Source organism: Canis aureus, chromosome 25 (assembly GCF_053574225.1).
Source record: "Canis aureus isolate CA01 chromosome 25, VMU_Caureus_v.1.0, whole genome shotgun sequence".
NCBI lineage: Eukaryota > Metazoa > Chordata > Mammalia > Carnivora > Canidae > Canis > Canis aureus.
Window position 1 is genome coordinate 3,318,815 of NC_135635.1, and position 25,107 is coordinate 3,343,921.

At 40.1% G+C, this 25,107-nt stretch overlaps 1 protein-coding gene and 1 pseudogene across 4 annotated transcripts in view; both read right to left on the minus strand.

Annotated features, from left to right (window-relative positions):
* Positions 1-25,107, minus strand: part of SCN8A (sodium voltage-gated channel alpha subunit 8) — a 179,016-nt gene that overhangs the window by 135,048 nt on the left and 18,861 nt on the right. The window lies entirely within an intron of this gene.
* On the minus strand, positions 20,283-20,405 carry LOC144297765 (U4 spliceosomal RNA; annotated as a pseudogene).

Sequence of the window (25,107 nt, forward strand, 5' to 3'; positions counted from 1 at the left end):
GTTTACACTGTCCCCACTCCCCAGGCCCCTCCTTCCTCAAGTGACAACTAGATGCTAGGCTGCCAATTTTCTTTGTCACTTACAGATTTCATTTTGGGAAATCATATAACAGTTCTAGAAATTGAAATAAAAACAATTTTGTCAAACCTTAGTTTTACTCATTTGAGACAAAAAAAAATTGCAGCCCTAACCCTCTCTTGATAACATCAAATCTGGCTCTGCCTTCTACAAGATCTTATGGCCCATCCTCACCCTGGCGACTGTCAGCATCCATGCTGAGAGCTGCCTTGTGCATTCTTCTGGCTTTCCACCTCATAAGGCCACTGTGAGGTTTGTTCTTCCTAAGCCTCGCTCACACCTGTCAAACTTTCCCAAAGCTGATCTATTTTTGTCTCTGATTCTCAATAACTGGTCCCTTCCTACTCCCTTTGAGATAGTCACTCTTCAATGATTTGTATCTATGTCTTTCCACAGATACCTTTTGAAAGGTTTGCTTATGGGATATTTTGAAAGAGGCCTAATATGGATATAAACATAAGACTGACCATGATAAATAAGTAACTCTATCAGGAGGGGCTTGTGAAGCACACTTTGACTACATGAATATTTTGATACAAAATGGTATTTAAATGCAGCCAAAACCAATTATTATAGTGATTATAAATGGATCCAAAAGTTTCTCTGAGCAGGTCCCCTCAGCCCAAAATGAAAGAGAATTCCATCTTGTCTATGTATCCATACAAGCATAAAGCCTACTTGTCTATCAAGATATGACCCAGTTAAGAGGCCTTGAGACTTCCCTCTTCCTGGCCCTAGAGACACTACAAGTCAGAATTTTCCTCTATTTTATCAGTTAACTTCTATCACCATTTTTTTTTTTTTTCAAATTTAACTGGCTTTCTGTGTTTCCTTTATTTCTTCCACAAGGCACAGGAGCCTTTCTCCTTTATATCCCAACACACTAAACCCTTGGTAGACTCTGGCTGTTGTTGTCATGCTCTTTGCTAGTCTCCTGAGTCAAGTTACAGTGCAAACAGTGTTTTCTTGTTCACTGCGTTACAACTGAAAATTGTGATTGGGGGTTCTCTACTTCTTTTGCCTCAATTCCAACATGCACATTAGATTTCAACCTCAATTTCCTATGCCTTCCTTTCAGTCATATTGAGACACTCTTAGCCACCAGTTTGGTCCTTCCTTCCTCCCAGCCCCAGTGGTCTAAAGGGAGAGCAGATGTGGTCTTATTTTCCACTAGATTGTTTGTGTTTTCCAAGGTACTAAACTACAGAGACATGTTAAACATCTAGGAAACAAAAGCCACTTGATAGGTGTTCATACTTCTAAGGAAGACCAAAACCTCTGGGGAACATGCATTTTGCTCCAAGTATCTTAGGCTTCCAGTAAAACTCCAGAGCCCAAATAAGAAACTCATTGTACACACTCCCAAAGAGATTTACTGGACATGGTGGGAACAGGAAAAATCTTTCCATATGAAGGAATATGGTTGGGGATGGAAGGAGAAAGTAGCTGTACACACAAAAAAGATCATTATTTTAAAAATGTTGTTATGGGTGCAGCCCGGGTGGCTCAGTGGTTTAGCGCCGCCTTCAGCCCAGGGTGTGATCCTGGAGACCTGGGATCAAGACCTGGGATCAAGTCCCATGTCAGAAAAAAAAAAAAAAAAAAAAAAAGTCCCATGTCAGGCTCTCTGCATGGAGCCTGCTTCTCCCTCTGCCTGTGACTCTGCCTCTCTCTTTCTCTCTCCTCTCTGTGTATTCTCATGCATAAATAAATAAATAAATCTTTAAAAAATAATAAAAATAATAAAATGTTGTTATGGTTATACAACTGAGGAAAAGAAATCAACACATCCCATAGTTCATGTTGTTTTTCTTATTTACAACTATACAGTCAATCAGCTTAAATCAGCTGAATATATTTGGGGTACAGATTCACTGCTTCTAACCAAAAATCCCAAGATTTTAAGTTTTGCCTCTACTGTATAATGACTATCAGACCAGTAAAACGACAAAGAAAGTACAAGGGTTAAAATACAATGTCTAATAAATAGAAATTGCATAGTAAATATTAGTTAATACCACTTGTATCATCTGTTAAAATTTTTTCATTTCATTCAACCTTCATACGATAAATAAAAATCCAAAGCAATGTCTGACAACTATTGCATAAACCTTGATGAACAAAGATGACATCATTGTGGAAATAAATTATTGGTGGGCAATCAGTGGCATGAAATATTAAGTATAAATTTTCATTTTTCAGTTAATATTATTTAAAAAATGTGGATATAGAAGGTAGTTAAGGAGTATCAGTACATCATGTGTACAAAAGACAAAAGTAGACCAATGTAGGCAAGATAGTCTCTATTACTTTTAGACTATCTACAGCCAGAGGCATGCCTGGCAACTTTAACTGGGGAGTGAAGATGACTGTCTCTCAACAGAGAAAGAGATGGCGGAAACGCTTGCTGGACTTAAAACATCTTTCACAACTGAGGATGAAGGTATGGACTATGATAACATCAGCATCACAGGCTTTTATTACTTTCGTCTGCATATACTTTTTCCACATCATAGAGAATTTAGAAGTTAAGGCACAATATTTCACAGCGGGCCTTATCTCTGCCATCTTTAGAAATATGGCATTTGACTATATAATAAGGGTTATAAGCCTTCTACTCTCTATGATTGGTAAGATTCTAGCCCACATGCTTCTATACAGCTTGATAATTTCCAATCATTAATAGTTTTGGACAGCTGACATTACTTTTGCTCTAGAGTTTCGTTTTTCTTTTAATTATGACATCAGATCCCTCTACCACATCCTCCAAAAGAGAAACAATCCTAGACCAAGATTGAGAAACTGAGATTATAATTCGGATATTGTCACTGACCAGCTGTACAGCCCTTAATAATTCATTTATCCAAGCCTTGGTCTTACTTATAAAAGAAGGGAGGTAAGTGAAATTGTATATAGAGCCAGGTTTGCAGCTTGTCAGCTAATTGACCTTGGGCAAATTACATCTTAGGGAGCCTCCACTTCTCCATTTAAGGATTAAGTGAGATAATGCATGTGAAGTAGGACTGAGTAAATAAACAATGATAATCATAATACTACCAATAATAACAGCATATAATAACATGGAGCATTTACTACATGTGCTAGGCATATACTAAAAGCTTTTATATAATCTTTTTGATCTTTCCAACAACTCTGTAAGGTATGTATTGTCATTATTCCTTATTTTTTTTATTTATTTTTATTTTTATTTTTATTTTTTTCCTTATTTTTTTTAAAGATTTTATTTATTTATTCATGAGAGACAGGGAGAGAGAGAGGCAGAGCCTCAGGCAGAGGGAGAAGCAGGCTCCATGCAGGGAGCCCGATGTGGGACTCGATCCTGGGACTCCAGGATCACGCCCTGAGCCAAAGGCAGACACTCAACTACTGAGCCACCCAGGTGCCCCATTATTCCACATTATTGATGAGAAAACTGAAGCAGAGAGATTAAGTAACTTGCCTGAGATCAGATTGGGATTCATATCCAAGGTGTTTGGCTCTAGGGTCTGTGTTGTTAACCATTTCACTATACAACTCCTCATTAGCACTCTTTTCCCTCCTCTGCACCTCTTCAAAGATCCTTTGCAGTTCTATGATTCCATAAACATAAATTTATTAGCTGCCCTGGACTCTGATAGGCTAAGCAAAGTTGGCTCCTCTGACAGAATGATCGAGATTCTAAACATATAGGCTTAAATCAGAAAGAACTATGTGTTGAATAAAGGAATGAACACAGAGACTAAAAAGGGGTCTAGTACTATTCTGATGATCCCTACCACAACCATGACCGAGAATTCATCCATTCAATATGTGCTTCTTGAGTGTCTCCCATGTGGTACTGGAAAGCTTAGAACTGAGAAGACTGATAATCATAACACATTCTAAGTCACTATCTGTCAGTCATGTAAAGGAGACTCCTGCACTAGATGGTAGAAAGTTGGATTAAAATTTTAAAGCTTAAAAAAAAATTTAAAGCTTTTTGTTTTCAATCAGTGGAAGTCTTTTTCAAATAAAATGCTGGATGTCAATACTATAAATAAAAGTATCTTTGTTCAAACTGAAGCAGGGCCCAAGGTCTACCTCACTCCCCCCAGATCACCCCTGAACACGTTTCTACAGAGTGTTAGGATGGCCCCAAAACTATTAACAAAATAATGACTGGGTCTCTTTCAACTCCAGAATTCAATGGACAACTCCTAGAACAATGGATCTGGGATTGCTCGCTAATAAAGTTCACTTGATATGGACATACAACAATATATGAAAGTGGTTATGTGCCTGTCTGCAAAGCTGGTGCAGTACCTATAAAGATTAGGATAATATTTATTGTCAGGCAACTTTATAAATATTACCTTTAATCCTCACAACAACCTAATGAGACAGGTATTGACAGCTTCATTTTACAAGTGAGGAAAGAGAGACTCAAAGAAAAAAATAGGAATTCCCAAGGTCACACAGGAAGTAGCCTCTCTCCAAAGCCCACGTGCTTTCCCTGGTATCATGATGCCTCTGACAATGACTTGACAATAAGGTCAAGTACTTGCCTACTCCAAAGAACTGTACACACAAGAGGAAGACTTTAATGAAAACATGAGAACTGACACCTTGCATGGAGATTTGCTACTCAGACAACACACAGGTCGTTTCACTGGCCAAAAAAGGTGACACCCAAACTGGGTCACACCGTATGGCATTCAAACAGATGGAGTGCCAAAGCCTTGGGTGTGGATAAGAGGTCTGAGTACAGGCACCACGAAGCTCTCATCAAGCTTGTATGGTTTTTGCTCTTCACTTGCTCAATCACTAGTGGATGGCAGGGCAGACCCACTACATGGTTACTAGAAGACAGCGTGCTGACCAAACTCAGAAGCATCACTCGCACTTCTATGAGGTTGTCAGGGGAAGGGAAGACGTGTCATTCAAGCAGCCACTGTGCTGTGCACTTCAACATGGTGACTACAAGCAGGGAGACATATACAATGGGATAGCCAGGGGTAATAAAATAAAATAAAATCCTCTTTCTCATCCAGGGTTACCGCAAGGAGCCGAGGAGAGAGAATACATCGGGAGCTCTTGAAGTGTCACACACATGAAAATACAGTAATACACAGCAGGCTGGCTGTAAACTGTCAGGAAATCGTAGCAACAAGCAATCCGATGTGGTCAGCCATGATTAAAAACAGGATAGATCTTTCCTGAACGAGATTTCAGACTTGCTAGGAGTCTTAGGAGACTGAGCTGACAGTGACAGACTCTGTAAACAGTTGCTGAGGCTACAAATGAACGCAACCTCATATTTGCACAGCGCTCTAACATTTACAAAGCGCCTTCTCATCCTTTACCTCATCTCATCCTCACTTGGGAGGTTCAAGGAGCAACTACTGCTATATCCAACTTCACAGAAAAGGTGACTGGGGTGAGAGAGGTTAACTGACTTGCTTTGTATCAAACAGCCAGTGACCTGGGGACAAAATATTAAATGGTCCCCCATCCATCTACTAAGGAGGGAGGCTTTCTTTCCTGCTGAGACTAGCCATCTTCCTCGTGCTGAACAGAACAATGATAAGAAGGGAAAGGGGGAAAGGCTACATGATCATAATGATAATCGCAGTGATGATAAAGAGGCCAGGAAGGAAAACTCTGGGAATGCAGCTGATACTGGAGATGGCTTTCAGTGGGGCTGGGAAATTTGGGGACAGAAAGAAGAGGAGGAAAAAAAGAGAAAAAAAAAGGAAAAAAAAAGAATTAAAAAAAAAGAGGAAAAAAAAGAAAGAAAAGGAAAAAGAAAGAACAGAGACAGGACAAGGATGATACAGAGTGGCTAAAGAATACCTTTTAGCAAGTCTAGTGGACTAATGCCCAATATATCCTGCTAATCTCTTAAAGAATCATGAATAAATATTTGCATTTCTCCCAAAGTCTTTAGGATTTGAATTTGTATGTGCTTTGTTGTTGTTGTATGCTTTAGTTTTTTTTTTTTAATTTATTTTTTATTGGTGTTCAATTTACTAACATACAGAATAACCCCCAGTGCCCGTATGCTTTAGTTTTTACAGTGCCTTAAGGCAAATGCAGGGTAGCTTACAAAAGCAGGTAGTGACATCTGAGTGACACGGGCAAGTGGCAGAGTGCAGGCTCGCATTTAGTGTTTCTGCCTTCCACCCCACCCACCACTTCTCCCCTGCAATAACACACTGCCACGAAGCACTGTGGATATGATGTGGGCAGGGACTTTTCAGAAACATCCAAGAACATGCCCAGCAATACCTGCATGGAAACATCCCCTCCAAACACAAAGCACAGCAACATGCATCCCAATACTGTTAGTAATGCTTTCACAACTATTTACCAATTGGACTTTCACAACTACTCTATGACAGGCCCACAGAGGTTAAGTGACTTGCTCAGGGTCACAAAGAGAGCAAGTAGCAGAGTCAGGACTTACTTAAACTTACAGTGTGGCTCTTCATCCAGTGTGTTTTTCTGTAGTATGATGTTTCCCATTCAGGAAAACAATGTTATGATGGGACAAGCACAGTAGTAGCAAGATGAGAAATAGATTTCTAATCTCATTTGTAATGTATTAATAAAACTTAATCTTATACTCTTCTCTAAAGTCCTCACTATCTACTCAGAAAGGTGGGGCTAGCAAATATTCTGTAGGAAACATTAAAACAGAAAATTGTTCATAACTGTTATGGTCCCCTATTGTTAACTACCTCATCGATGACAAATGAATTTGACTAATCCTCACAGCTGGATTTGTATAATCCAAGCAAACCCTGGGGACAGTATAGTAATTCTAAACTGTAGACACCATCAGAAATTGAGATGAAATTTAGCTCTGATGGCCATGGCTTCCTTCTGCTCAAAAATCTTCAGACTCTCTGCTGCTTTTTGATTAAAATTTCAGATCTTTAAACGAGCACTCTGGGCCCTTTCAGCCTATTAATAGCTATTCTCTGCTTGTAGCTTATGCTTCATGAAACCATCTCTCACTCCTACTGTACTTTTCCATTCCTACACCTTTGCTTGTGCCATACTCTCTGCCTAGAATGCTCTCCTGCCTAACCCTGCTTGGGATAGCTGTTCATATTCCCCCTACCTAAAATAAGTTTTCCTTATCTTTAGTACTTTATGTCAACTCCTAAAATACTACTTTAAATTATAGTTTTATTTATGTGTTTCATTTTCCCTAATTATAAGCACCTCAAGGGCAAAGATCATGCTTATTAATTATGGCATCCTCTGAATTCCTTGTCTTGCATTGTGCTTTGCCCACAAAGAGGAACACAGTAGGACATCAAATAAATATTTGTAGCATAAATGAAAGAATGGTATTCAGTTTTTGTCTTAAATAAGACAACGGAGTAGAAAGCAGATTGACTCTAAAACCTCTTAAATAATGTACCTAGAAGTTTTGAGATATTCAATATTCAAGGAAATCAGGGCTCAAATCAACTACAGAACTAAATTTCCACTAATCACCTTTCCATACACCACAGTCTAAGACCTCCATGACAAAGGTTAAATGATGATTTGGGGACATGGTATTTGTTGTCAATAAAACAGAGCATCCACTTGGACTAAACTTACCATGCCTTCATTCATTCCACCAGGTGGAAGATGGCAACAATTTGAATGGTTGGATCCAAGAGTCTGACTGACCCCTGATATTAATAGAAGCGTCTAGGTTGAGGCATTCTATAAAAACTGTATGAAAAAATAAATACTCAGGATAGTAGCTCCCTTGGAGAAAGGTAGTGAATGTTTAGGAGAGGCAGGAGGAAACTTCTGGGTTGCTGGTCACACAGGTGTGTTCACCAAAACTTTACCAGTGTACACTTGTGATTTCTGCATTTTCCTATATACATGTCGTATTTTAAGAAGTATAAAATGAATACCAATAAAAACAACTTAGCTAATATTAAGAAATCAACCATTTTAGCAAGATTAAAAAAAAAAACTTAAAACCAGATAAGAGGAAAAAGCAATCAATTTAACAAATTTTTTTTTTTTTTTTAAATTTTTTATTTATTTATGATAGTCACAGAGAGAGAGAGAGAGAGAGGCAGAGACATAGGCAGAGGGAGAAGCAGGCTCCATGCACCGGGAGCCTGATGTGGGATTCGATCCCGGGTCTCCAGGATCGTGCCCTGGGCCAAAGGCAGGCGCCAAACCGCTGCGCCACCCAGGGATCCAATTTAACAAATTTTTTTTATCATTAACTATGTCAATCCTAGGTGTACTTTCTTCATTTCCCTACTTCTTCATTTATTATTACTAGTACGGCATTGGCATTTAAAACTCTGGCTTTTCATTTCTCCACTGAAAAGTTCTAGAGAGAATTCTGAAATTATTACTCAACCTAATTATTTCTCTTATACCTATACGCAGAAAATCCAGCTTAAAATTTTTCATCAATTGGGTCAGTTTCCAGAAGGTCCCCTTCAGCTGTGACCTTTTCATCCATTTGTTCATTCAAGGATTATTTACCAGGACTTTCTATGTGCCAGACACTGTGCTAGATACCAACGATGATTCTATAATGAACAAAATACCTGCACCCCATCTTGTGGAGCTAAGACTCCAGTAGAGACCAACGGATCACCAGCCAATTAGGATACAAGGACACAACAGCATAAAGGTACCGAGTATCATATCGGGTACCAGGGATTCACATAATCCAGAATTAGGGGCAGGTGGGTGTGGGGATGGGGTGGAGGCAGGGTTTCCTATTAAAAGTAGTAACTGAGCTGAGAAGAAAAGAAAGTTTCTTCTATGAACATGTGATTTGTTTGATGTTATCGGTACAGGGCAAACAGAAAAGTTTAAAATTAGGTTTATTTCTCTGTAGTTTGATCCAGACTATCCTCAACCCCATGAGAGTTTCTTCTAACTAGGATGTGGTTAACTTATTAACTATGCTGTCAGTCTTGGAAAATCATTATTTGTCTTAACACGATTTTATAGAATACTAAATAGCATCCTTTGGATTTAAAAATCACAGCAGTTTTTTCCCTCTAAACCTAATTCTTCAAAAACAAAAAAATTTTTAAAGCAAAAAGAACAGTAAAGCGCACATAAAATTAAAGTGCTTGAAAATTATAGCCAGTTAAAGTAATCGTAAAATACTCTTAGGTCCAAACTGAAGAAAAAGCTCTGGGTGGCTGTCAATACTACTTCACTCTCTTATTTTGATATCCTGTGACCTCTTTCTAAAGAATAACATTTACAGGGGCGCCTGGGTGGCTCAGCGGGTTAGTTGTCTGCCTTTGGCACAGGCCATGATCTCAGGGTCTTGGGATTGGGCCCCCCATGGGGCTCCCTGCTCAGAGGACAGTCTGCTTCTCCCTCACTCTCAAATAATTAAACAAACAAATAAAATCTTTTTAAAAATTATTGTTATTTCCCTGGTTATAAAAATAATATGTATTTCATTGCAGAAAACTAGGAAAATATAAAAAATAAAAACCATCTACGAGCCTATTACCCACAGAACTGCTATTAAATCCTCCCATGTTCTTTCCTTTTCCTATAATTTAACGAAGCTAGGGCCTCATTCTTTATACATTGCTATAGAATATTTGTGTCCCCCCAAACTCATATGTTGAATTATAAAAGATAGAAACTCTCGTAAAAGAGACCTCAGAGGGTTCCCTGGCCCCTTCCACCATGTGGGGTCACAGCAAAAAGACAGCCTGTATGAAGGAGGTCTCACCACACATGAAATCTGCTGGCACCTTGATCTTGGACTTCCCAGCCTCCAGAACTGAGAAATATATATCTATTGTTTATAGACCACCCAGTCTATGGTATTCTTGTTATAGGGACCTAAATGAACTAAGATATACATTTTTAGTCCTTTTATTACAGTTGATTCATTTTATAAAAATATTTCAGGTATTAAAAAAAATCATACTGATAGTAACAGAACTTTACAGATAACTTAAACTTTACCCTGTGTATTCTTATCCATACAATTCTTCTCTACCTTCCCTGAAGGCAACCATCATCCTGAATTCGGTGTCAAACTCTCCCACTTCTTATATTATTACCATATTAACAGTGTATCTATTACAATATAGATTGTTTTGCATGTTCTGATACTTTGTATAAATACAAAATGGCAATCACATCCTAAAACTTGCATTTTTCACCCCACACTATGGTTGACAGATTCCTTTTGATATACTTCCCTAATTCATGCATTTTCATGGCTTCACAGTAGCAGTTCCCTGTTTGACTATACCACAACTTATCCTCCTTCCTGTTGATGAACATTGTTTCCAACAATTGTGTGGTATTGGGTGCTACCAAAAGCGTTCTTGTCCAGGTCACCATGTGCTCAGACAAGGAAGTTCCTCTAGGGTATACACACAGGAGTTCAATTTCTGTGTTCCAGGGGACAAGCATTTTTAATTTCTATACTTCAATCTTAAACATTTTAAATAAAACTGAATAGTTCTTACTACAGTTATACAGGAATAACTTCACCCATGTACCCTTTCTCTGCTTTGGGCCAGAGTACCATAATTAAATAAAATCAAATGATTAAATAAATGTGGAAGGCTAAGAGACGATGACCAGACGGCAGGATCTACTCAGAAGCCTACACACAGTGGCACAGAAATGACTAGACAGTAATTACACCTGACTGTCTTCCATTTAATGTGTTCTAAAGGAAGTGTTGAGGCATTCTTAACTCTTGCACAGTGGGACAGCTCTCTTCAGACTACATTCAGTAGAAGAGATAGAGCACGATGGAGAGAAAGATATATTCTGGAGTAATATAGAGCTGGTGGCAGGAGTTCTGCAAAGCATATTGGTGAAAGCCAACCTCCGTAGCCAAACAACTGATGAAGATTTTTACTGAAAATCTAGACTTTGAGTAAATACAGACAGACTAAGAAATTGATTTTTTTTAATGGCCATTCCAGTGCAAAACAATGTGGAGATAGGGCGAAAAATAACAGAGAACCTTGAAAATGATAGAAGAAGGGAGTCTAGATAGAGACGATTTTCCCTGGCCTCTACCTTCAAAGCATTTCTAATGATATGTGTACGTGTCTATCTGTGCATATACACATATAAGCATAAGGTAGGTATGTCATAGTTTGGAAAAGCCCCTGGGGATTCTCATCCATCCCTTCCCTTGGTCATCTCCCTTCTCTCAGCATCCTCTCCCACAGCCTTGTAAAACAAGGCGACTGATGTCACATATAACACTGAGCTTTACAAACCACTTCTACATATATCACCACATTTGATTCTCAGGATAACTTGAAGAAGGCAAGTGCTACTATTATTCTGACTTTACAGATGAGAAATAGATAGCTCAGAAAAGGGGGCGCCTGGGTGGCTCTGTCCGTTAAGCATTCAACTCTTGATTTCCACTTGTCATGCTCTAGAGTCTTGAGATCAAGCCCCACTTAGGGCTCCATACTCAGTGCAGAATCTGCTTGAGATTCTCTCTCTCTTTCCCTCTGTTTCTCTCCTTCCAATCAGACATACAAATGTACACATGCTCTCTCAAATCAATCAATCAATCAAATCTTTAAAAAACCCTAAAAGTTCCCAGAGGTAAAACAACTTGCCCAAGGTCACAATGAGAGACGGGGAGGGAGCTGTGAAAGCACTTGAGGAAAACAGTGAATTCAGGTCTTGGAAGGAAGGCCTCTATAGGAGGCGCAGCACTCTGCACTGTGCCTTTGACAAAAAAGTTGGGAATGGGGGTAAACATGGTACCTCTGGGCTTCAAACGAATCCATGATGATTCTTACATTCAAAAAAAGAGCTAAACCAAATAGTCTATTATTTTCTATATTTTTCCATATGCTTAAACAGTTTCATATTAAAAATAAAACAATTCTGTCAGCAGAGCTTAGAGACGCCACCATATTGAGGTTAGGATGCCAAGGAGTAGAGAATACCTGAGGTGGAGGTAGAAAAGACCTGACTTCTCCAAGGGTCAGAGGAGGTGAAAGAAATAATCAGGCCTGGATGCATGTGACACATGAGAGCACACGAGCAAGGGAGAACAGAGCCTTGGACATAGGAGGCCTCCAGGGGAACTAGGGAGCCCCCAGAGAAAACTGCATTACCTTACACTAGGTCAAGCTGATTTTCGTTAACTGGAGACCACACACCTCAGGCCTGATTTATTCCGTAAACTGTTCTGAATTCCCCCACTTAACAGGAATAATCCTTTGTGCCTTTTAAGACGGCTGAATGTACCAAGCACAATGCAGTGAGTACTACAGGAAAGAGGCATTACAGGTTTGAAAAAGAACAAAGACTAGCAATGCCGGGGCTCATCTCTGGAGGAGAAATTCCTTTTTATCTTGAAAGCGGAGGCTATGGCAAGTTACTTGAGCAAATGGTGGTAACAACACTCAGCCAACCGGGGAGTCGTGGGTTTGTGGGCCATATTTCCTTATAATATCCCTGGGAAAACCACTAAGAAAAGCCCCCACACACTTCTGTTCTTATCTGTCTTGTTGGTTTTATTTCCCTGATCCTTCCATACTAACACACTGGGGTGGGGGGTGGGGAGAGGGATGTATCTTGCTGAAGGTGCATAGCTGAGCCAAGAATAGAACTCCAGCATCCTGTCTCTCGGCTCACTTCTGGACCATGTTACCTCAGGAAGGAACATTTGAAAATAGTAATTCTCTCCCACCTTGCAACCAAGCTGTGCACAAGCACATGATCGATGAATGAAGTTGGCTAAGTGACTCAGCACTGGGCTGGTTCCCCTGTGAGTCAGGCCCAGAATCCTGAGTGGCTGGAAGCACAATTCTTGTTAAATAAGACTTTAAAACCAAGGTCTTTACCACCGGAGATCACTGAATGATTTCAGGGGTATTTTATTTTGTTTGAGCAAGGATTAGGATGTCACCTCTAGCATCTATGACATGAATCAGCTTGAGTAATTATATTGCCCATAATTTTCACAGATGTCTCTTTATTGTACACTGCAGGCTGTTTCAGGCAGTAGTCTTAGAGTCCAGTTGAGGTAGAGGCAACAGCGTAGACAGGACAGAGGACAAGTGGCTGGACCACAGGAATTAACAATTTAGGATCACATCTGCATCTCTTCCTCTTTAATGCAGAAAAAGACCACAAAGTAAGACCTTCTCTTATTCCTCTGAAGGGTAACAGCTATCTACACAGCTCTGGGGGCATATTGGTAAGATGCCCCAACTTGACCCTGTCAATAGCCGTTGGTTTTGACCACCTGCTCCCAGCAGGGAAGAAGCTAGCCTCTGAGCAATGACCCCTGTGACAGATGGCACAGCACAGACAGAAAAGGGCCAGCCAAAAATACTCCTTCCCACAGAGGGAGGGAGCCTGGGTGTTTAAAGGCAGGAGTCAAAAGAACAAAGCAATGAAATTCACCAAGTGTATCTAAAACTTGCCCTCAGGATATCAATAGTCTTTTGAATGACAAATGAATCAAAACCCTTGATGAAGGGACCTCAGGACCCTGGGCACAGCAAGCTGTCATTAGCAAGGTTTGGGAACAAATTATCTTAGGGAAAAGTGTGACAGTGAGTTTAGCAAAGGACTCTCAGAGCCATTAAAAAAACTGAGCACTGGGATCCCTGGGTGGCGCAGCGGTTTGGCGCCTGCCTTTGGCCCGGGGCGCGATCCTGGAGACCCGGGATCGAGTCCCGCATCGGGCTCCCGGTGCATGGAGCCTGCTTCTCCCTCTGCCTGTGTCTCTGCCTCTCTCTCTCTGTGACTATCATAAATAAATAAAAATTAAAAAAAAAAAAAAAACTGAGCACTTAGGGCAACCTTAGAGTCAACTCGAATTTCCAGAGATTCACTACTTTTTTTTTTTTTTCAAAGATTTTACTTATTTATCTGAAAGAAAGAGAGCGGGAGGGAGAGCTCACGAGCAGTGGGAGCAGTATAGGGAGGGGGAGGGGGAGAAGCAGACTCCCCGCTGAGCAGGGAGCCTGACATGGGGCTCAACCCCAGAACCCTGGGATCATGACCCGAGCTGAAGGCAGGTGCTTAACTGACTGAGCCACCCAGGGGCCCCAATATTCACTACTCTTGAAGTAACACAGTTCAAAGAATACTGATGTTAAAACATCAGTCCTAGAATGGACTTTAATTGGCAGTAGGAAAAACCATTAGCCCCTGCTTTGGTTTGGTTACCAGTACTGGGGCGGGGTGGGGGGGGTGCGTAAAAGAAGCAAAAGGGAAGAAGCTGGCATAAAATAAAGGGTAAAGAAAGAAAGAATTAATGCCCAGCAGTCTCCAAGGAGCTTTTCAGATAGCCGCCATGATTCTATGAAAGAAGCATTTTTTTTTTGCCATTTTTAAATGAAAACACACAACATACACACACACAAAACGCAGTAGCATTATTCACAGTAGCCAAAAAGTAGAAACAACCCAAGTGTCCACTGACAGATGAATGGATAAACAAAATGTGGCACACATATACAGTGGAATACTGTTCAGTCTTAGAAAGGAAATCCTGACCTAAGTACAATGCTGAAGCTTGACAACGTGATGCTAAGTGACATAGCCAGTCACAAAAGGACAAGTCCTATATGATACTCCTTATACCAGGGGCCTAGAGAGTAGTCAGAAAGTAGAATGGTGGTTACCAGGGGCCGGAGGCAAGGAGGACAGGAATTTCATGGGTACAGAGCGCACCCAGTTTGGGAAGATGAAGAAGTTCTGGAGATGGATCATGGTGATGGTTGCACACCACTGTGAACGTACCTAATAGCACTGAACTGCACTTTAAAATGGTTAAAGTGGTCCATCATATGTTACATATTTCACCACAATTTTTAAAAATGAAAAAAACATGGCATAGTGAGGTTAAAACACTTGCCAGGTCAAAACTAGTAAAGGGAGGTGACAAGATTCAAGCCAAGCTTAAAGCTTGTGATTTCCTCAGACACTCCCTCCTCCAGCACAGAACTGTCCAGTCTTTCGGAGAAAGAGAAGGACAAGGAGGAGAACTCTGATGCTCTGCTTGACCACAGTTCACCTGCTACAACTCATTCACATCTCTCTCCCTCACACACTAGTCATGTGGGGGTCCTTTGCTCAAATGTCATCTTATCTCACTTTCATCTCTTAGCCCTCTCCAAAGAGTGCACCCTGTAAGCATTCCCTATAGGGAATGTCCTGCGTATTCCAAGCTCACCAACATCACACAACAGATTCTCGAAAACCTCCCACCCTAGAAAGCCTCCCTGAATGGGAAGGTAACAGAATAGCCCTACTCCCATTATGTAGGTCCTTTAAACAATTTTCGCTTACTAAAAAAATTTATGCTGTAGGATTTACTTGCCAAAAAAAAAGGTTAAATTACCAGAGTTCTGAGGCACCTTAACGTCACCAGATCCAGTGGTTCTGTACTGGGGCAGGGAACATTTGGCAATGAATGTCTGGAGACATTTTTGAGTGTCACAACTTGGGGGAGGGGGTACTGCCGGCATCTAGTGGGAGGCCAGGGACGCTGCTGAACATTCTACAAGGCACAGAATAGCCCACCACAACAAAGAATCATCCCATTCAAAATGTCAGTAGTGGACTGGTGGCTCGATTAAGCATCTGACTCTTGATTTTGGCTCAGGTTGTAATCTTGGGGTCCTGGGGTCAAATCCCACGTTGGGCTCAGTGGAGAGTCTACTTGAAGAGTCTCTCTCTCTGCCCCATCCCCCACTTTGTGTACATGTGCACATGCGTGCGCTTTCTCTCTCTCTCTCTCTCTCTCTCTCTCTCAAATGAATAAATAAATCTTTATAAAATGTCAATAGTGCCAAGGCTGAAACACTCACATGACACTTGCATTTCCTTTACAAATTACCAAGACATGACAGCATCTGCTACAATACCTATGACAGACAGAGAACTGGGATCTGAGGCAGCCCACTTCACCTGTTAACAGATAAGTGTATTCCTCAAATTTGATCACAATTTGCCTCTACAAGCTTTCAACTCTCAGTCTTAACATGAATTCTGAGGGTCAAACAATAGTCGAATCCCTATTCTACATGGCAGTTCAAAATCAGAAGATAGGTGCCACATCTTATAAACATAGTAGATGGACATTTATATAATCATTTATCCATGGTTTTATGTTTAGGTTTAAGAGTCCTATACTGAAATTCTCAAGAACAGATAGCATGTCTATACTGTGTTGCCCAGACTGCCAGTAAAAATATCATCCTGACTAGTACTTAGTAGTATATAACTAGTACTTACTAATATATAACTAAGTTGATGGTGAGCATCAAAGAGGTGAGTACCTACCAACCTGCTATGATGCCCAGATAAGAAGTACCATCACTACTTCACAAATACAGGTCTGTTGATACCAGTACTCACCTCTTTTTTCCACTTTACCTGGTTTCTACCAGCTACGTATAGCTGGGGGTCAGCATGCTATCTCTCTCTCTCTCTCTCTCACACACACACACACACACACACACACAGACACACACACACACACCATCTAGTGAGAATCCCTACACAGTAAAAATCCTCTTCATCCTCTAGAAGGAAAGTAACCCAAACTTTGGCACATCTCCATTGAAGGCTGTTAATTCCTGGTCCATCTGCTTAGCTGGGCTACAAAACTATGAGAAACTTCTGACATTCTACATAGATTATCAAATTAATGACATCAGCAGTTTAGGAGATTGCTCTGCAGAAGAAAGATGCTTTCTAAGCACTGTCTCAACCTTGCAAAGCTAGTCTGTACCGTGACAAGGACTCACTTCTGAGCAAACTTGGAAAGTTTCTAGTTTGACTGATAGCCCCAGTGATAACTACAATTCAAAAATTATTCCAGCACCTCACCAACTTGGCTTTCACTGCTGTTCCATCAGTTCATTCACTTTCTAGTGTGCCATTCTCATTCCTCCCTGAAATGCTAATCAGGCACATCTTCCTCCTTTCGTTGCCCAAGCAAAACCTATTGTGCCTTTAAGCTGAACATCAGGATCACTCTCAAACCTTCCATCAAGTCTTTTTTATTAACTCCATTCCATGATGATCTCTCCAGTCTGTACACCAACTTCTCACTCACTTGCATATATTCTGCTTTAGAATCAGTCACCAAAGGTTTTATTTAGATAGGCTACACATTCAATTAAGTATCGATCAATCAACAAATATTTACTGAGTTCCCACAATGTATTCTAGGCTCCGAAGGAGACAGAAAATATGTATACTCTTTAGTGACTCTCCTTGAAGTGCTGACACTATGCCAACTCAAAACCATAGCTAGACTTAAGAAAGTACATAATTACTAAGTTATAACTCCAGGTGTTAAATACTACACAAGTTCAGAAAATAGGTTCAAGGTCTCTCAGTTCTCATTTCTTGGAATGAAATACCAGAAACAAAAGAAAAAAGGGATATCTTCATTCATTCCCTTAATATTTTGAGGCTTTTAGAGGCATTACAATACACCCTCCAATTGTACTGCACAGTAAGTCTAGATTTATACCTCACTTCATCTTTAACCACAATACAAGAGAGGGAGAACAAGTGGTAACCACCAATCCATTCTCTAAATAAGGAAATGGAAACTGGGCTTAGAAAGAGGAAGACAATCTACCCAAAATGTTTTTTAACAACAAAATCAAAACTAGAGCCAGTATTCTGGTTTCTAGCCCCTGGTTTCTAAATCCCCACAGCTTCTCCTCTTTCCTCCTTCAGCCACACACACATGACTGTGCAACCTCCCCCATTACTGCTTTTTATTTTTTATTTATCTATTCATGAGAGACACAGAGGAAGAGGCAGAGACATAGGCAGAGGGAGAAGTAGGCTCCCCGTGGGGAGCCTGATGCGGGCGGGACTCCCCCTCAGGACCCTGGGATCAAGACCTGAGCGGAAGGCAGACACTCAACCACTGAGCCACCCAGGTGCCCCCATTACTGCCTTTTAGACACAGCAGTAAAAAGTCAAGACAAAGTTTTGCATTTTATTAAAAGTAGGCTCCATGCCCAATGTGGGGCTCAAACTCACAACCTTGAGATCAAGGGTTATATGATCTGCCAACTGAGCCAGCCAGGTACCCACCCCCCTAAAGTTTTGCATTTTTAAATGATCTCCTCCAGGAAAAAAAAAAATACGTGCTCCACAACCTTAAAAGAAAACCTGACAATCATATACCTTTTCTTATATTTTTCATGAATGTGAAAACCCAAAACCATAATCAAATCTCAAAATCTAAATGTGCATCTAGAAAACAACTGGAGAGTAGGGGGTAGAGGCAGCAAAATGAGAGTATGTATCTTGGTATTAAACATTAATGTTTATACGGGAAGAAACGTACTCTATTTGGTTATCCACTTTCCATCCAATAGATTAAACCCTGTTATCTTCAGAGACTAGCAAGTACGTGGCACATGGTAGATGTTCAATAAATGCTTAGTGAATGAATGAATGTTTTTTCCTGATATATCATGAGCTCCTTCAGGGCAAAGACCTCGTCTCAGACACTTGTGTATCCCTGTTTTAAAGTGGGCAGTCAGTAATGCATTGAATTACATTATTCAACAAGTAGGTATAGAGAGCTCTCTGCAGGAAGGCTGTGTTTTCTTAGATTCTGTATTTCTCAATTTGTCATCCATTAATTACAGGGCCAAACTAACAAGCTTATACCTCCCCTGCCATCCAGAGCCCATACTCTGAATTGTATCCTTTACCAACTCACATACCAAGCCAGGATTTCCCTTGCCCTAAATCAACCCAGGGCCAGGCACCACACACCTAGAACAGCTCTATACCCCCAAGCCCGCCAAAATTATTCAAAATAGCTAACCCAATGTCATTTCCCCTGCCCTGCCTTGTCTTTCCCATGAAAAATACAAAAAAAGGTTCTGGAGCTCACTTTCTCATCACTCCCTGCTCCCGACCAAACCCAGTGCTTCGCTGATGGCCCTGCTGGTGGGGCATTCCTTCTCTTGGAGAGTGTAAATAATAAACCCTTCTTTTAATGGCATTTACCGCTCTGTGCTATCAGTCATTTTTACAGATTAAGACCCAGGCACAAATCAGTTACATACTGTCATTGCTATCACAACCAGACACAAAGAACCAGAACCCAGCCTAATCCTAAACGCTGCCTTACATCACTGTTTATAAAAATGTACCCTCTCTATCGGAAGGCAAACTCCTTTGAAGACTTAAGCAAGCTCTCTTGTATCACCTACTTACCAACTTTAATGCTATATACACAGCAGCCACTTGACAAGCTAAATGTTACATAGATAATAATTAGTTGACTGTTTTTAAACTTCAATCTTGGGCAGCCCGGGTGGCTGAGCGGTTTAGAGCTGCCTTCGGCCCAGGGCGTGATCCTGGAGACCCGGGATCGAGTCCCACTTCGGACTCTCTGCAGGGAGCCTGCTTCTCCCTCTGCCTGTGTCTCTGCCCGCCCCCCCGCCCTTGTCTCTCATGAATGAATAAAATCTTAAAAAAAAAAAAAAAAAAAAAAGCTTCACTCTTACTTACCTACCCTGCCCTAAAAAAAAAAAAAAAAAAAAAAAAATCCCCAAAATAAGTGATTAAACTCCAATGCTGCAGTTTTGCAGTTTCTATAAAAAGTTAGATATAAACTACAGTATGACCCAGCAATCACACTCCTATCTATAAAGGTCCAAAACTGGAAGCAACTAGGATGTCTTTCAACAGGTGAATGGATAAACAAATTGTGGTCTATCCACAGAACAGAATATTAGTCGATGACTTAAAAAAAACGACCTACTGGTTCACTTAACAATATGGATAAATCTTACATGCATTTTGCTGAGTGAAAAACTACATACTGCAGGATTCCATTCATGTAACATTCTGAAAAAGGCAAAACTATAGGTATGGAAAATAGATTAGTGGTGTCTAAGACTGACAATGTGGTGGTAGGTGGCTGACTATGAGGATATACACAGGGAAGTTTTTAGGGTGATATAACCGCTCTATTTGGTACATGACTTTATGTATTAGTCAAAACCCACAGAACTATACCTTACAAACAGTATACTTTAGGGCAGCCTGGGTGGCTCAGCAGTTTAGCGCCTGCCTTCAGCCCAGGGTGTGAGCCTGGAGACCTGGGATCAAGTCCCACATCAGGCTCCCTGCATGGAGCCTGCTTCTCCCTCTGCCTCTGTCTCTGCCTCTCTCTGTGTCTCTCATGAATAAATAAATAAAATCTTAAAAACAAACAAACAAAACCCAAATAGTACACTTTAGTGTATATAAATTATTTTTTCAATTGGCAATAATCGCTCCTCAGATAAATCTCATTGGCTACGATACTGTCACTGCACAAAGCTTAAATTATTTTTTAAACAATCAAAAGGCTATCAGGGGATTCCAAGGTAGAATGCAGAGCACAACAAGTGAACCTAATGTATTATAAATGTATGACATAAACTCTTGAAGAGAGTGAGGGAGAAAAGGAGCTGACTTAAGTTACTTCAGAAAATGTTTTTCAACCAAAAACTGTAAGGTTGAAGACAAAAGAAAGTATGAAAGTATACATAAACATCATACTTTAGTTGGCAAATTTGTTGCTCATGGGAGTATGATTAATAACACAGAATTTGCTTTACCTGTATAGAGGACTGAATAAATAAGTAAATCCACCATCCACTATAGCGGATGGTACGAGACAGTATTCTTACTATCAGAGGAGGAAATGCAGGTAAGCAAGGGGAGAAGACTAGAATACACACTGTGGAGCTGGATCAGAGTCAGAGACATGAGCGTGAATCCATGCTTAATGTATATATATACACCAATGGATAGATTCGGGAATAACTGCAAATATGCATACATACATTGGCTGGTATACATATGTGTACTTCCTAGCTCCATCCTCTGAGAGGACCTACCTACTAGTACTAGATACACTCAATGCTCAGAGTTTGGTTTCTCCAATGAAAAGAACCAGCACTCCTTTCAGAGATGCTGATTCCAAAGTGAGAACAGGGAAAACACAAGATAGGCCTGGAACATCTTTTAGTTCCAGAAAGTAAGAAGTGCTCAAGTAACAGAAGAATGAGGGCATGTTAAAGGAACAGAAGCCAATCTGGAATAGACCCCAGTAGCCAAAACTGGAACAATCTGAGCAACCAAATAAACAGCATGGTTATAACCCAAAACAGATATATGAGTCCATACTGATATAAATTAATGACAATTAAAAAAAAAAAACAGGGGAAAAAGGGAATAAATCTTCCTTTACAGAATTCCAAAAAAGATGTAGATACTACTTCCTTAAGGGGGTGAAGCTTAATCCTTATTCCTCCTCCTCTAAGTGTGGGCTGGACTTAGTGACCAATTTCCAAAGAATGCAGTATGGAAAAGGGAAAAATAGTCCCTTTCCAGTGGAGAAACCTGGCAAACAGTACCTTAACCGAATGCCTATGCTTAACATCACCGGTAATAAGTCATGTTAAGATCATATACCAATTTTAGCACCGCCTTCAGCCTGGGGTGGGATCTTGGAGACCCGGGATTGAGTCCCCTGTCAGGTTCCCTGCATGGAGCCTGCTTCTCCCTCTGCCTGTGTATCTGCCTCTCTCTATGTCTCTAATAAATAAATAAGATCTTTGAAAAAAAAAAAGATCATATACCACTGATAGGATGTGATGAGAAAGGCATTTCACCTTTCAGGCATTCTTCCTCAAAAATTATAACCTTAGTCTAGTCATGACAAAGGCTCCACACAAATCCAAATTGAGGGACAGCCTACAGGATACCTCATCAGGAGCACTGGGTGATACGCAATATGTTGGCAAATTGAACTCCAATTAAAAATAAATAAATAAATAAGTAAAAATAAAGACATTAAAAAAATACCTCATCAGGTATTCATCAGAACTCCTCAAAATACATTCATCAGAACTCCTCAAAACTGCCAATGTCATAAAAAAGAAGGGAAGTCTGGGAAACTGAGATTAGAGGAGAGTACAGAGACATGATTAACTGAATGCAATGTGACATACTGGATCCTGCAAAGAAAAAAGGCATTAGTATAAAAACTGGTAAAATCCAAAGAAAGTCTGGAATTTCAGTGATGCACCAATCTTGGTTTCTTAGTTTTGACCATTATGCCATGTAATGTAACTGAGGGAGCCATATGCAGAGCTCTCTGTAACTTTGTAAACTTGCCGGTGAGTCTAGAATTATTCCAAAATAAAAAGTTGATTTTTAAATAATCTAAGGTTGCTTTAGGGTCAAAATAGTGAGGAAACTAATTAAAGTTTTACCTGCAAGATTTCTGTGAGACAGAACAGGATCACATTATTAGGCACATCTGTTACAGAGAACAAATACAGTGCACTTCACTATCCTATAAGCTAGATCCATTGTAATGATACTTCTATTGATGAAGACAATGCACTTCCATGGCACATTCACAGTCAGATGCTTCTTTACCAGAGGCAGAACTCCCAAAACACAGGACTACACACTCTTTCTTTGATGAGGATTCCTTCCTTGCCTTCCAAGCCTCCCGGGATTCCTGGGCTTATATAGCAGAACTGTGGCCTCTCCTGGGACTCTCATCTTGTCTGGTCTGGATGCTGGCTTGCCTTTAAGAGGCCCAGAGCTGTAGCTGAGACCCTGCCCCTTCCTTCTCACTTACTATTGGCTCTGACACAGAACTAAAGAGATTCGAACCACCCCCAGTATCTTCACTTCCAGATTAAACGATTCCAGAAGCATCACTGAGTACCTGAACTGATAATAGCCATATCCTAGCCTCTGGCCAAATAATTGCACAGGCTCTGCAAAAGACAGCAGAACTGATGAGTTACACCTGACACTCACCCCTACTATTACTATTAGTTTTTTGAGGCCATCAATACAATGCACTTTGTATTCCTAAATGAAAATTAGCACTACATTTTTAAGGTAATGACTTAAAATTCTAAGAATTCACTGGCTGCCCTCTGGGAAAGATGTATACTGGCTCTGATCTCTAATCCAAATTCAGAAAACAGCATTCAAAAGGGAATTTCTCTTTTGGAATCTGCCAAAGAGATATAAGTTTATAGTTTAACAAGGGCCACACTTGCTTAACTTGCTTTATGAAATAAGCAGAAAGAAAAGAAAAGAAAAGAAAAGAAAAGAAAAGAAAAGAAAAGAAAAGAAAAGAAAAGAAAAGAAAGAAAAGAAATAAGTAGAGGTCACAGAACTTTATTAAGATAAAAAGTAAAAGATAAAGCATTTAAGCAATAAAAAGTTTCTTGATAGTCTTTCCTCTAGTGTATTACTCTATAAAGCCACATGTGAGGAAAGACCAAGGATACCCAGTATGATCCATATCTTAGCCTATTTCAGTACACCTGCTATAGTCAAGTCATTATAAGAAACAGCAACTTTTCCTTCCCAGTCTGCCCCATACTGGTGTCTGATCCTACAGGGCCCTTTTTAAAAATCTGACTGATGTGGAACAGGTTCAGGAGGCAAATTCAAAGAAGAAATTCCAATAATGTTTTAGGTAATCATTGCTTCACTGTATTAAGTGCACTGTCTCCCAAGATAACTGTTTTGTTTCGTATTTTCTACTTTAAAAAAATTAAGAATGCTCATCCCTATTTTTCAGATAATATGGGGTTAAATGCATAAAAAATTAAGATGGCTATCTGAAGAACCACCCAAACCTAATAATTAGGGTCTCCACTTGGAAAAAACATACCATTCACTTAAAAAAAATCTTTTTTTAATATTCTAGCTAATTTTATTTTGTTAAAATTAACTGAAGCAGATACTAATACAATTAAAGCCAAGTAAACATGAAAATTCTTAAGTACCTCACTGATCTGATTTTAGGTCTTAGATATAATGTCACAGAGATTGTTATTAGGAAAATGCAACGATTTCAAACAAACACTATAAACCATTAAAAACAAACAAACATTAAAAAACAAATCCTATGGGACACCTGGGTGGCTCAGCGGTTGAGCATCGCCTTTGGCTCAGGGCATAATCCTGGAGTCCCAGGATTGAGTCCCACGTTGGGCTCCCTGCATGAAGCCTGCATCTCCCCCTGCCTGTGTCTCTGCCTCTGTGTGTGTGTGTGTGTGTGTGTGTCATGAATAAATAAATAAAATCTTAAAGAAAAAACCCTAAATGATGACACTTTGGTCTCCATGATATTAACTGCATCTCCAAGACTGCTTCTTACATGAAAACTTTTCATATCATACCTGCTGATCTAGAAAGTAGAAAAAAAATGGGATCCCTGGGTGGCGCAGCGGTTTAGCGCCTGCCTTTGGCCCAGGGCGCGATCCTGGAGACCCGGGATCAAATCCCATGTCGGGCTCCCGGTGCATGGAGTCTGCTTCTCCCTCTGCCTATGTCTCTGCCTCTCTCTCTCTCTGTGTGTGTGTGTGTGTGTGTGTGTGTGTGTGACTATCATAAATAAATAAAAATTTAAAAAAAAGAAAAAAATGACCATTGTACTTGTATGACTTCTGTTCCCATACATAGTAAATGATGGCAACTTTCTCCTGACCTCTCTATGGACATAGGCATGATTGTGTAGATGGAAATACATGGTGGACAAAATGTTCCTCAGAAGAAAGGCTTGAATCCAAACCAACATATAAGAATTATCAACTGGCCATTCAAGTCCTCTTGACTGCCATGTCCTTTCCTTCTGGCTATTTACTATATAGCCATTTTACACTATTTTCTCCACAGCTTGTTGGCATGTCTCTTAAAAGAATTAGAAGGTAAAGAAAGTAAATGCCAACTAATCCACCTTCTTTTTTCCCCTGTACAATTCTGGTAAAGAAAAAAAAAAAAAAACCACCACCACCAACAAAAAAAAACCCCAAACCTGGCAGAGCCAGAGTTAAATAAAATATTTAAGATTACATGAAGATTTTGGAGCACCTGGGTTGCTAAGTCAGTTAAACATCCAACTCTTTTTTTTTTTTTCTTTTAAGATTTTATTTATTTATTCAAGAGAGGCACACATACAGAGAGAGAGAGAGGCAGAGGCAGAGGGAGAAGCAGGGT